The following is a 14,202-nucleotide window of genomic DNA, read 5'->3' on the forward strand; positions in this document are numbered from 1 at the left end:
TTGGTTCTCCCCTCCTCGGTGAGCAGCTGGGAATTGGGCGAGGTGCTATGGGATGGAATTCTGAATCCAGTGACTGGCTGTGTGACTTAAATGCGGGCAGGTCATTCCCTAGTGTCCGGACCGCGCCTTCCCTGCTGTGGTAGTTTGAAAACCTAGGCCGTAATCTTTGCTGTTAGAGACCTGGATGGGATTCCGTTCCTCTGGTCAGTATGCAGCAGATAAAAAGGCCCATCCTAAAGATGGGGCAGCCAAGAGAATCCTCTGGGCCCTGGGTGTCAGAGTGGGCGGGGAGGGCCCTGAGAACGGCCGGGAGCAGCAGGCCTAACTGCGTGGGGGCTCAGAGGTCGGGCTGCTAGCGCTCCACCGTGGCAGAGCAGGGCACGCCGCTCCCCTCTGACCCGGCTTTCCACGTCCCTCCGCCCGCTCCCAAGCCACACCTGTGCAAAGAAACTGCGAGTTAAGCTGTTCCAGCAGAGCTACTCAGGTGCTTTTACTCTAGGGGTCACCCAAGCCCGCGTCGTTGACGCTAACGGCGCAGGTTAAACTGACAATATCAGGCATAACTTTTCCATTTGTATTCATAGTAAATTTTTGCGCGCAACGTTGTTCCAAGATCTCAGTTCGTTCGCTTTTTACCAACTTCCAAGGTTTTTTCCCCCCGTTATTTACTTGCCTGTTGACACGTACCCAGCACATGGCATTGTGAGCAACTCCCGCGTCCCTGTCTCCACCATCTGCGCTCATTCCCTGAGTCATCTCCATCACTGGCGAAACAAAGGTTTATTTCGAGGCAAGAGACAGAGAGCAGGTAGACTGCTTCCCTCAGAATGTCAGGATCGCTTTACTTTGAATTCTTTCTGTGAATCCTTTTCCCAAAGGAGCAAGCGCTCTTTCTGCTCTGGAGCTGGCAGCCGCGTCATCGGCCAGAAGAGCTGGCTGCTGACTTGAATACCAGCTTTTGGGCAGTGAACAGCAGGGGTGTGTTAATTGAGCTGGGGGCAATCCAGACAGTAAATTTCTCTTGTAATCTGCGTTGTTCTGACTTACTGTAGGGGCCGGGTCTCTGCACCCTGACGCGCTGTGGGAATCTAGGCTTGGTTAAAAACCCCCGCTTGCTTGGGGCTCACCCGACCCTTGGAATTGAGGTGTGGTGTTGGACTCCGTACAGTTTCTCTCTGAAGCCATCTAATTATTCTTGTCTTAATAAAACAATTGTATTAATTAAACATATTTGAGAGGCAGACAAACACTGAGAAGGAGGGCGGGGGAGAGATAGAGAGGACGCCCATCCACTAATTCATTCCCTAAATGCCTGTAAATGGTAAGCGCAGAGCCAGGCAAGAGTTGGAGCTATTGGGAATCTCACAGGTAGGTGCATGGGCAGAACTGTTTGAGCTATCACTGCTGCCTCCCAAGTTGCATATGGAAGGAAGCTGTGGTAAGGAGGGGAGCAGGGACTGGAACGCCAAGCACTGGAGGGATGATGGGACAGCAGGACTTTTTTTTTAAGATTTATTTTTTTTTATTGGAAAGGCAGACCAGATTTATGGACAGAAGGAGAGAGAAAGATCTTCTGTCTGCTGGTTCACTCCCCAGATGGCTGCAACAGGCAGTGCCGAAATGATCTGAAGCCAGGAGGTAGCTTCTTCCTGGTCTCCCATGTGGGTGCAGGGGCCAAGGTTTTGGATCTTCCTCGGACGTTTTTTTCTCAGGCCACACACAGGCAGACCAACAGGCACCCGGCAAACAGTTCTTAATCAGAGCCTTAACCTCTGGGCCAAATGATCCGCCCCCAAATCAGTCTTGTCTTGCCCGCGCAGGTGGGAGGTAGGGAATCGCATCTCTAATTGGTGCCTCTGGGTTTCCTTTCTGGGATAGGGAAGTGGCATCAAAGGAAGTGGAAACTTTGTTTTTGGAAAACAGAAGAGTTATAAGTCAAGGGATCTTGATGGATAATGGACGAGCAGAGAGAAAAAGGGGAAAAATAGGAATGGGAAGATGGAAACTCTGAACATAAGTGGGATTCGGAAGCGTTTCTCACATTTTTAAGGAGGGTGGGCAGAGTTGACACAACTGGGTTGGGTTTGGGCCATAAATTCATAGAAGATTTATTCCTCAATCAGGGAAAAGCCATTAAGATATTCTTGGCTTCATCTGTGGGAAAATAATTTCTTTGATTGAATTGCCCCAGAAGACCCTGTGAAGCCCTCTCTTCTTTGCCCTGACCCGCCCCGTCTTTCCTGCCTGCTGGAAGGAGGGGAGAAGCAGGAGGCTCCAGGGACAAGGGGCCTCTCCATCTTTTCCAGCAGCTTGAATTTCACTTTGGGCTTTTCTTTCTGCTGTTCGCCTGGAGACGCCTTCCTAGGGGACTTGGAACCTCGGAGGGAACATCCTCCTGCAGCTAGCCAAGCTGCCGTCACCACTCTGCATCCCCCAGGACAGCTGCTTTGACCCAGGGCTGAGTTTCAGCCTCTCCCTCCCACCAGCCCAGCCAGAGAAGCTGAATCTGGGGGTGGTGCGGGGCTGGGAGAGAGCCACAAAAGGTGGAAGGAAGGAGTGGTGGATTAGAGATGCCTTTGTTTTTGAGCACAGGGGGCTGGGCTCTGTCAGTCCCTGGAGACTCTAGGTTTGGTCCTGGGCCTCTGAGGATCCCTGCTGCCCAGGACCATGAAGTAGGGCTATGTTCATAATTAGAACTTATTGCCCTTTTCACAACTGAACGTTGGTGACTCCCAGAGGCTGCATGACCGCATGAATGTGAAGTCATGGCTCAGGTGGCTGAGAGAATGAGTGCACACATCCTAAACAGTTCACAAATGTTTTTGTTTTTTGTATTTTACCATGATACAAATGCTTGTCAAATGTTTTATTTTTATAGCTATACCTGCATTTTGTGTGTGTTCATATTTAAATTCAATATGGGGTGAAAATGAAAACTTGACTGCCTCGTTCACCAAGACACAATTCTTCCATAACCACAAATGACTAGTGGCTGTCCAAAGCACAGTAGACACAGATTGCCTCTGTTGTTTCAGAATCTATGCCATAAGTAAAAATAGGTATAATTAGGACAGGGCAGCAGAAAAAAAAATCAGTGTAAATCAGCTGGGTTCCTCACTCTTAGCAATGCTTCAGATTTTGTAAAAGACAGAAAGCTCTTAACAGCACTGTCACTAAAATAATCAAATTTCTGTTTTTGGTAGAGTTTATATCTTTCTAAGGGTTTAGTGTTCTTTCAAAAAATTGCTTTTTGAATTAGAGAAAACAACAGGAAGAAAGAGAAGGGAAGGAAGGAGAGAGGGAGAGGGAGAAGATGAGAGAGACTTCAACTAGCTTGCTCCTCAAATGTCTGTGAGCTGGGGACATAACCCAGGTCTGCTGTGTAGGTGATAAGAACCTAATGCTGGAGCATCACTACTTTTTCCCAGGGTGCATGTTAGCAGGCAGGTGGAATTAGTAGGGAGCCAAGACTTTTACCCAGGTACTACAACATGGGATGCCTGTACCCCAAGTGGCATCTTGATCATTGTGCTAAACACCTGATCTGGATTAAGTTTTCTGTATTTTTTCCTGTAGATGGATTTTCTATTGAAAATATTAGACAAATACAACAGGTGTACTAATTAGGATGAGTTAAGATGCAAATGAAGGAGTGCCAACTAAATGTGGCATACTTCATGAAGGAAATCTTTGGCTTTATATGATTGAAAAAGGGTAGTACCTATAGAACCAATTTTATACACGTTTGGATCTGAGTTCTAGCTTTGCTTTCTGTGGGATTCCTGTCCCTGCATTCTCTCTAAGTTCATTTTATGTTGAGCCTGGCCATCCCCTGAAGGTCTCACATCTATATGAACTACACTATCTAGAAAAAAAAAAAAAACCAGCTTAACTGATTGGCATGATTCATATACCTCTGGTTACTTCCATCATTAAAAAAAATTTATTTATTTTTATTTAAAGGTCAGATTTACAGGTAGAAAGACAAACATAGAGGGAAAGATCTTCCATCCTCTGATTTATTTACCAAATGGCTGCAATGGCCAGCCGAGCCAATCAAAGCCAGGAGCCAAGAGCTTCCCAAGGGTTTGGGCCATCCTCTCCTATTTTCCAAGGCAACAGGTAGGGAGCTGGGTGGGAAGAAGAAAAGCTGGGACATGAACTAGTGTCTAGTTGGGATGCTGGCACTTAAAGGTGTAGCCAGATCTGCCTGCCAAGCCATGGTGCCAACCCCTTGCTCCCATAATTAAGGCTAGGGAATAGAATACACTAATTGAATGAGCTGATATTATTTCTTCACTTTAATTATAAACATCCTAAAAAGAATATTGAGGAGCTATTTGGAAAGGTCAACAGAATGGAAAATGAAGAGGCAATACAAAACTAATGTCCCTTGTCCCTGGTTGGGGGAGGGTATAGAATGTTATCTTCATTGAGAGGACAGTTGAGTTGGGATTTCATTTTTCATGATTGGAGCACTTCCCTTGTATTGTTTTCAAGACCTGCGTGCTTCATGGGCGTTGAAATCAGCTCTTGGTCAATGTTGGAAGGATGAACAATTGTGGAAACATTCTAGTGTTGAATGACAGCTCCTCCTCTTCCCCCGCCACATCATTAACATTGTTCCTATTATGAACATTCCCCATCTTATGTTCTTACCCTAGATTCTGCACCTTGTCTACTCATCTCAAATGTGTGTTAAAATCAAGATTCTTGTGGCTTCTCTGCTAGATTCTGATCTGGTAGATCTTGAATATGGTAATGACTGATGTTTGGGTGTTTAACAAGGTATAGAGTTGGTTTCTATTATCAGGCTTGTTTACAAAGTAGTGAACTGTATTGGATCATGCAGTTCCCCTTTGAGCCATTTGAGCTTTGTGTTGTTATCTGTAGATTAATGTTTGAAAATTGCTTGCTCCTGGATTGCGTGAATTTTGAAACTAACATTTGTTTTGGCTTTGTATTTCTTTTCTTTTCTTTTCTCTCTACTTTTCTCCCTGAATAAAATTTTATTATATCAACTTCAAAATATACTATCTTAAACTCTTTTTGAAATGTAGTTGAATGTATCAGATCATATTCTGGCAGGCAAAAGAAGATACACTCAGTGGGATTTTTGAGGAGCGTTTTCATGAAGGATTATTTCCAGAAGTGTGGGAACCAGCAAGAAATGTTGCTATTAGCAACAGCAGGCTGGGGGCCATATGAATTCCCTATGCTGTTGTCACAAATGAACACAGATTTAGGGATTAAACCAGCAGAAATTTACTCTGCTGCAGTTCTGGAGGTCAGAAGCCTGAAATGAATTTCCCTGTGCTCCAGTCACAGTGTTGGCAGGGCTGGTTCCCTCTGTAGGCTCCGGGGAGAATCCAGTCATTGCCTTTCTCAGCTTCTGGTTGCTGCCAGCATTCTTTGGCTTGTGTCCACGTCACTCTAATCTCTGCTTCTCTGGTCACAGAGACTTGTTGTCTGCATCAAATTCTCCACAGCTTTCCTCTGATAAGCACCATAGTGGCTGCAATTAGTACCCACTCGGACTATCCGGGATGATGTCCCATCTGAGTCCTATCTTAGTCCTATTTCAGCCAGGTCCTGTTTGCCTCATTAGGTAATACACACAGGTTCCAGGGATCAGAAACTTGCATCCTTGGGGCTGTTATTGAGGATCCCCAAGGGAATGGGACTGCTGAAGCTTGGTAGTGGGGAAGGCAGGCATGCAGCAGTGGCTGTGGTGAGAAAGAATAACCACCATCAGAATGGAGTTCCTTGTCTTTGTAGGGAGGAATTGGGAGGAAGAAAAACCCTGACCTTTCTTTCTCTACCCCATGCCAGATCTCCAGCCAGTGCATCCCACCAGCAGAGGCAGAAGGTGATTTGTGTCCAGGTCAGTCTCCTGGGTACAGGATAAGAGCAGAATGTGGTTCTGGAAGGAAACCAGAGAGCAGATAGCATCAATGCAGACCTCTGTCAAGATGTGGGCCTGATTATAGTCTCGGATTCTGAGCAGTCTCTTGTGCTAGAGGAAGCTACATGTGAACACACGTATGTACACACACATACACACACACTCCAGAGTTTCCATGCCATCTCTGGGAGGAGGTGGTACGAAATTTTAGGCCAACCTTCAGTTCAGGATTTAGATTTCTTTTTTGTTATCCCCAGTGCCCTAGTTTAAACTGTAAAGGATTGGTTGCTGTGAAAGTTATAGAATCCCAGGCATTCAGAAAACCACCTCTGAAATCAGAGCCAGTCTCTCATCAGAAGGTTCCAGTCCCAGGCTGTCAGGTTGCAGGTCTTGCCTTCTCGAACCCCATGCTGTTCCTGAGACTTGCAGTAAAGCTATGATACCTTGCATATTACAGCTTCCAACTCCACATAGAAATTTAAAACCCAGCTTAGGTCAGCAAGGGCAGAAGTCTGGCATCCGTATGGTGTAAGTAAGCCTGTGGGGCTGCAAGTCCAGGTCCCACAGTCTGTGCCTACGCATTCCTCAGTTTCTGCTACCACTTCCTAACAGGTACCTGCTTTTTGCCTCTACCAGAGATCACCCATTAGTCTGTTTGTGGCTATAAATGTGGTCATTTATCTTTTCCTCAGACCTTTTGCAGTTAAGAGTTGAGAGGTTCTTCATGGCAAACTGGCTGGGATTGACATCAGGTGATTTGGGAAGCACCCATGTTCAAATTCTTGCCTTCTAGTGATTGCCCTGATGTTTTAAAATTGACATTTGAAACTAAAGACTAAACCAGCTGCTTCTTGAAGAGCTAAAAGCAAAACATGAAAAGAATCTCCCATATAACCAACTCCACTCTCCCAACCAAAGCCCAACCAATAAAATGAATCCAGCCAATAATTCAATCTCCCTGGCTCATTCACTGTGACTAAAGCCTGCAGAAGTAGCACAGCAGGGACCCTTCATTGACCACAAATTTATCATTGGTAATTTTATTAGCTTTAATGTAGCCAACAGGGGCTATTGATAGTTTTAGTGTTCTTTTTCCTGCGGCATTTTTTTTTCGTAAAGGAAAAATGTACTACAGCACTGACATTTAATTGCTTTTATAATTTAGGATGGATTGGCTGAATGACTAATTTTCCAAAATGCCATCCTTAAAAAGGGAATCCGCAGTTTATAATCTATATAAATTTGCCATTTGTACCTTTCTTTTAAAGATTTCTCAGGGCTTAGAAGCATATCAAGTGTAATTATTCTAATACTCCTCTAAAGGGAGACACTCATCTGTCATGGTTGAAAGCAATTTCTTTTCAGTAGGAATGGTTTAAAATGTCTTGTTTGGAGAGAAATGGCCATCCATTAATTGGTAATTTAAGCAAGTTCCCTAAAGTCAGGCAATGGGGTTAATGAGAACTTTGGCTCTTTGAAGTTGAATGGGAGCAGGGGTGAGCTCACCACTCCTTAAGAAGACATTAAATCAATTCGGTGTAAAAGGTGGAGGGACATAGTCCCCTCCTACAGTTTCAAGAGAAGATCATGCACACACAGATTAGGCTCCAAGCATGGAAATTAGATGGTGGGTCCCTTAGGATTTCTGGCAAGTACCATACTATCGAGGAAGAAGCAACAGCTGCCCGAACTATATCACAGGGAAGGATGACAGCCTGGATTAGGCCTCACATTGGAGGCCAGAAACGTTTGAGGGAGCAGCCACAGGCAGGACAGAACCAAGGCCACATGAGTGTCCCAAACTGAAGCAGATGAAGTTGCTGATAAATGAGTTGAAATGCTAGAATTCCCTGAAGTGGGAACCTGCTGGATTTACAGCCTGCCCGTTGCAGGGCAGTCTGCCCATCTTCAGATGTTAATCAGAGACATTCATGTGTTCTGTCCACCCTTCAAAGGAAGATGTCAAATGTCTTGAGGAAAAAACCTCCCATGCTTACCCAGACATGGGGATCAGCCACCTTCTTGATAAATAAAGGTGAATCTGTAGAGTGAGGATCAGGCTTGACCAGAAATGTGGTCACAGGGCAAGAGTAATTATGTCATAAGTGTTCTATGGGCAGAACTCAGCCAAGGCCATGGTCCAGATTTGAAGGCAACATTTGTAGTTGAGGAGTAGAAGGCTGTAAGCAGTGAGGGTATGGAAATGTGGAATTCAAGAAGACTACACTATGTTATGGTAGCCAGCTTTTGCCAAGTCCAGCCTCCACATAAGAAAGTTAGGAAGAAGCAGAATTGTGTGATGCTGTCGTTAGTGTTGACAAGGGGTAAAACGATCAGATCAATTGAGGAACCTAAAAGAGTGAGGCCATCTAGGTCACAGTGGCTGAAAGGGAGATGCATGGTGAGTGAAATCATGTTCACTGAACAGCTGAGCTGAATTTAGACAGAAAACACTGACATTTGACAAAAACACAATTGGTGTTGCGATTTGTAGCTGGTAGGTGCTACTGTTCCAAGGTTACTTCCCTACCGTGTCCTCCTGCTTGTGTTACTTGCCTGTGGCAACCATCAAGCACCCCAAGATAGATTTCCTTTCTGGGCAACACTATCCTGCATCCTCTAGCTTGGAGGGAATAGGAATGGTTTCCTTCATGGTGCTGAGAGGAAGGAGTTGGGGACAGAAAGAAAACCCCTGTATTCAGGTTATTTTTAGGGCATCATTCCAGGACGGTGCTGACCATTCTTCCTAGGGGAATATTATGCTGCTATCCCAGAGCAGTGATTTTACAAGAATGAGAAGTAGTTACCTTTGTCATCTGGTGTTAGAAACATTTGGGTCCATGTACAAATACTCAACAGCTGCTGCGTGCCCCTGCCTTGTTGGCTGGCCGTTTGTCCCATCTTTCATCTCTTCTTCATCCGAGAGTCACTCCTGTGTCTTTGTTACTCCTGGACCACTTTTGAGGCTCTCTATACTCTAATGTCCTGCCCACTATGAATTTTTGGGGTTCTGCTTCTAGGTCATAGTAAAGTTAGTCCTTTTCTCTCAAGTTCCTGATGGTTATGTCTTCTTTTTGTTAAAGTTAAAGTTGGAGTAAGTGCTTATCTCATTTCAATATACTGAATCTAAAAGACAATTGTGCCTGAACTGTAGTCTCTTGGACAGCCTTGTGGTCCAGTGGCCAAGGCTGTCGAAATGTTTTATTTATTTGACAAGCAGAATTACACAAAGAGAGAAACACAAGGAGGGAGGAAGAGAGGAGAGGGAAGGGAAGAGAGGGGAGGGAAGGGAAAAGGAGAGGAGGACAACTCAAGTTTTTGAATTAGTTTTCCAGGCACACTAGCAGGGAGCTTAAGAGGAAGTAGAGCAGCCAGGACTTGAACTAGTGCTCATAAGAGATGCTTGTGTTATAGGCAGCAACTTAACTCATGTGCCAGATGGCTGGTCCTGTTTTCAGGGATTTCTGAATTTTCATTTTGTGTTTTCCTCAGTTGAGATTGTATTTTCACCTTTGCTGCTGCTTATGCAGTTTTGAGAGCTGTACACCAGGTGGTGGTAGTTTCCTCATCCTCTCATACATCCTGAATAGTTCACAGAAGACGAACATGGAAGAGGAAAACATAAGTTTGAGTATCTATCATGGGCCAGACTTCTGTACAATAGCTAAAGTCATTATAACTAATTTATGGGCAGTAAATACCGTTGTTGTCATTTTATATTTAAGGCAACTGAATCTGGGGAGAGGTACAGTAACTTCTAACTTAACCATTGTTCGTGTTAAAACTCTGGTAGTTGTTGCAGCTGAGCTCTCCAGCTTTGTCTCAAGGTGAAGAAACACATCTTTTCCATGTGGTCACACACACACACACAATGAAGTCAATTGTCATTGCAGTGCAATTGTTCCAGCAATGTGTCATTTGATGTCTTCTTTACAAACTCCTCTAATGTAATGATACAAAGTTTGTAGATAGGCAAACAAACAAACAAAAAAAAAAAAACAAAAAAAAAAACCAAAAACAAAAAACCTATAGTTCTTGGTAGAGGAAAAAGCAGCTTTTAAAGCATCTGATGTCCCAAAGTATGTACTTCCCCACAACTAAACCCATTTTGCTTGACTTTGAGGGGAGAACCTCTTTTCCTAATGACGTGGGAGCTGGGGGATGTGGGTATTTGACCCATGTTACTGTGAATATGTCTTAAGGATAGCTCTTTCTCTCTTCCTGGCACAGATTTCCCATAAAGGCCATTTCAGCCCTCCTTCTCCAGTTGGGTTGATAATTGGGCTGTTGCATGGCTGCCATTCAACTGATTCAGCAGCTACAGGCACATGGCATCACCAAGCACTCCTTCTCAGAGGTTGATTCAAGTAGCGTTTCAACAATCAGAATAATCAAGCTGCTGCTTAGGAAATTTCATGATTGAGGTGATTTCCTGAATATAGCTTCCAAACCCTCCCACCATTTCTGCGCCTTGTGTCCATCAACAAATTATATCTCTAAGGAACACACTCCTTTCTTTTTGGCTTTTCTCAGACCACAACAAACATGTATGTTTGAAGCTATTTCAAAAAGCTTAAGAATGAAAAGATAAGTTTATTGCAATGCAAGGCAAATATTTAAAACCTTACATGAGGGTCTTCAAAAAGTTCATGAGATGTAGTCCTTGGTGCTCGTACTGATAGTCCTTGGTGAGGATCTGGGAGTCTTCAGGGTTGGGATACAAGCCTCCTCTTGGCCCCCTTCTCTGCTCTGGGGTCCCCCCCTGCTGTGTGCATATGACCTCCTGTTAAGAGGTTGTCAGGATCACTCTTGATTTCCCCTATATGTGTTTGTAGTTTAACTATTGTCTAATGCTGATTCGAGTCTGTTGTCTATGAGTTACCAGTTATGATCCTGGTAGGCTATATTTCACGTCTTCCTCACACATTCTAGGGAGGTGGAAGATTTCTCTGCTCTCTCGCCCCATTACGGAATAACATAGAGTGTTAAAAGTATATTAGGTTTTACAGTTCTTTGATGTAGATCATAAGCAGTCTGACTCACATTGATTGTTGGTTCATTGGTTACTTCATAATATCTTGTTGCATGTGAGATAGGCTGTTTGAGGTTGAGATAATATTACATTTTACAGGTACTATTTTTCATATTGACATCATTTCATCTTAAATTAAGGCCATGGGGGAATTGGAGTGCCTTCGGAGGCCAAGAACTCTGAGGTTATCCACTCCCATTTGGATCTACCACATGGGATGGAAGAAGTCCAAATCCTTCCTCGCAGGATCCAAGGGCATCACTACAACAGCCAAGAGCCCTGAGCAGTCCGCAAAAACAGAAGAACAGTAAATTTCCTTCGGGACTAGGGAGGGGAGCTTTCTCTGGTCCTTGTTTGGTTGCAACTTTGGGTCCCCACCCTCTCTGGCAATGACCATCGGGATCGCTCAGGAAACCCCTCAAAACAAACAAACAAACAAACAAAAACTCTAGAATAGACAGACAGAGAACAACAAGGAAAGCTTAGAATCAGACAGGAAACGGTCAGCGAGGGTTCACTTATACCTTACTAGGTGGGACACAAAGATTAGTTACTCCTCACTAGGGTATTGAAGATTTCTCTGCACACCCCTCCTAAAACTGTTCACCTAAACTGTTGACATATGTCTTATTAGAGTTATAAGCCAGTCTAGACTACCCGAAAAACAGCCAGGTTCAGCAAAATTATGCTTCAACACTATAAACTGCTAAATACTATAATGAAAATAGACATGAGACAGCTGAATAGTAACCAATAGCCATTTTAAGGTGTATAGAACCGGTTGTATATAAACTAAAATTGAAATGTCAATGAAGTAGTCACAGGATGTGGTTAAGAACTTGCATTTTTTTTTAACATATTGGTTACTCAATACCTTGTCAATTAATTCCATAACGTTATAAATTGTTGCTGATGTTATGTTGTGGCTTTTAATTGATTTGGATGATACTCTGCTAGCTCTACCTTCAGACCAGAGATGGTCTCTCCAACAAGCCGTTGAACTTATCTGGACAATAAGATTTTGGACTCTATGCTTGGTATATGCTTGCAATGAAAGAATCTCAGCTGAACTTGAACTGTAATGCAATAAGGTGGAGGAATCCACCATGGGGGGAGGGCACAGGGAGGGTAGGGGGAATTCCAGTGACTATAAAACTGTGTCACATAATGCAATGTAATTAATAATAATAAAAAAATAAAAAAGTTCATTGAAAGTACTTAGAATGAAAAAATGGCATTTATGTTTAAACTGCATCAACAGCATTTGTTCAAGGAGGAGTATTATTGATGCACTGGGAGTATGAATGTTTTGTTGTCGTCCTCTCTTTGAATATGTGCCAATATGGTAAATTCACTGTGAGGCAATTGGGAACACCTCCATTTGGGGGCTTATGATATTTGGATAGGAAAGGTTGTGTTTATTCTGCTTACATAGAAATTAAGTAGAAATAAGCATTTCTGATGATGAAAATAATGTATATAACACACAGAAAAACTTATGCTGCCGTTCCTCACAACCCACTTCCACTTCACAGTAAGGTGCTTGCATTATTTCATGTCTTCTCGTGATCCTAATGAAGGTATCTTCCTTTCCCTCTTCATATTTTAACCAAAACCAAAATTGCAAATTTACTTTAACTAGTCTTGTGAATAAGAACGTTTGTGTAACAATTTCAGAAGCTATGGAAAGGAGATGATTCAGAAGGGCCGACCTCTCACCCAGCTGAGAAGAAAAGCTGCGACCTTCAATTGCAGACAGCTTCCTGAGCTTCCTCCCAGACCCTCATCAGAGCAAAGCTTAATTAGCCATTGATTGGACTCTTTTTTTCTAACCTACACCTGCAGTTATCCTTCTCTTTAAAACACTCCGCTGGCTTGCTGGGTAGGGAAGAGCGCACTTTGGATCCAGCAAGCACTACTTCTCCAGGATTGCTGGTTTCTGGAAACAAACCCTTCTCCTGTGACTGGCTATCTAAAGGTAAGCACAAATAGCTTGATTATTTTGCTCTGTAACATTGCTTCTAATGTTTCTGTGACTTAACACAGTGGGGTGAACATGTAACAGTATTTGTTTTGTAGCAATGCCGAGCAGATATGTTGTTATTTAACAAGCATTTAGATAAATTATTTTCAAATTCTTACACAGAATCTTATAAGGCATATTTATAGAAAAATTTTTGAATTCATCTTTGGTGCACTATTTTATGGAAAATTTTGTAAAATAGCACGATAGTCTGCTCATTGTGGTTTTTGGTTTTCTTTGAATTTTGGTTTCTACTTTTTGATTGTAGTAGGAAATTATAAACAGTGTATTTTTTCTGAGTGCTCCTAAACACTCGATAACAAAAAGACGAAAACAAACACCCCTTATATACCAGACACAGATGGCAAAAAGTCTCATTCTAATTTGAATGTCTTTGGTTTCCAGTGAAGTTTTGAGTTTTCACATATTTACAGATTTTTTAAGAAATTATTTTACTTCTATTTGAAAGGCAGAAAGAGTGAAAGTGAGCAAGACAAAGAGAGAGAAAGACAGAGAAGAAAAAAAGGAAGGGAAAGAAAGAGAGGAAGAGAACAGATCTTCTATCTGATGGTTTACTCTCCGTGGCTACAATGGCTGGAGCTGGGATGATCTGAAGCCAGGAGCTCAGAGCTTCTTCTGGGTCTCCCACAGGCACAAAGGGGCCCAAGCACTTGGACTGTCCTCTGCTGTGTTTCCGGCCACCAGTAGCGAGCTTGATGAAGTGAAATAACAAGGACACCAACTAGCATCTGGCATCTGTGTGGGATGCTGGTTTAGCCTATTATGCCACCATGTTGGCTTAAAAAAATTTTTTTTTGAAATGACTTATTTGAAATGTCAGAGAGAGAGAGTGAACTTTCATCCTGGCAAAGTTAGTAGCATCACCCCGACCTTTCACATGGGTGGCAGCAGTTCAAGTACTTGGGCTGTCGTTTGCCACATTTTCTTTTTTTTTATTTAACATATTTTATTATTATACCTCAAATACCAAAAATGATAGAAGCAACATACAAAGTAAAATTATAAAGCAGCTTAACACATAAATAAAGATAGAAAGATTCTTGACAAAATGTTGTTAAGCCTTGCCTGGCAAAACTTTAAATGATAATACATCAAGACAATATATTTTATATCCCTTAAATGGAAGGTTAGTTCATCTTCTAATACCTATCTAATCAACAAAAATATTATAACAAATTGGCAAACAAAAACCCTGACCATATCAAAGAAAGGGCCTTTCAT

Source organism: Ochotona princeps, chromosome 10 (assembly GCF_030435755.1).
Source record: "Ochotona princeps isolate mOchPri1 chromosome 10, mOchPri1.hap1, whole genome shotgun sequence".
Classification (NCBI taxonomy): domain Eukaryota; kingdom Metazoa; phylum Chordata; class Mammalia; order Lagomorpha; family Ochotonidae; genus Ochotona; species Ochotona princeps.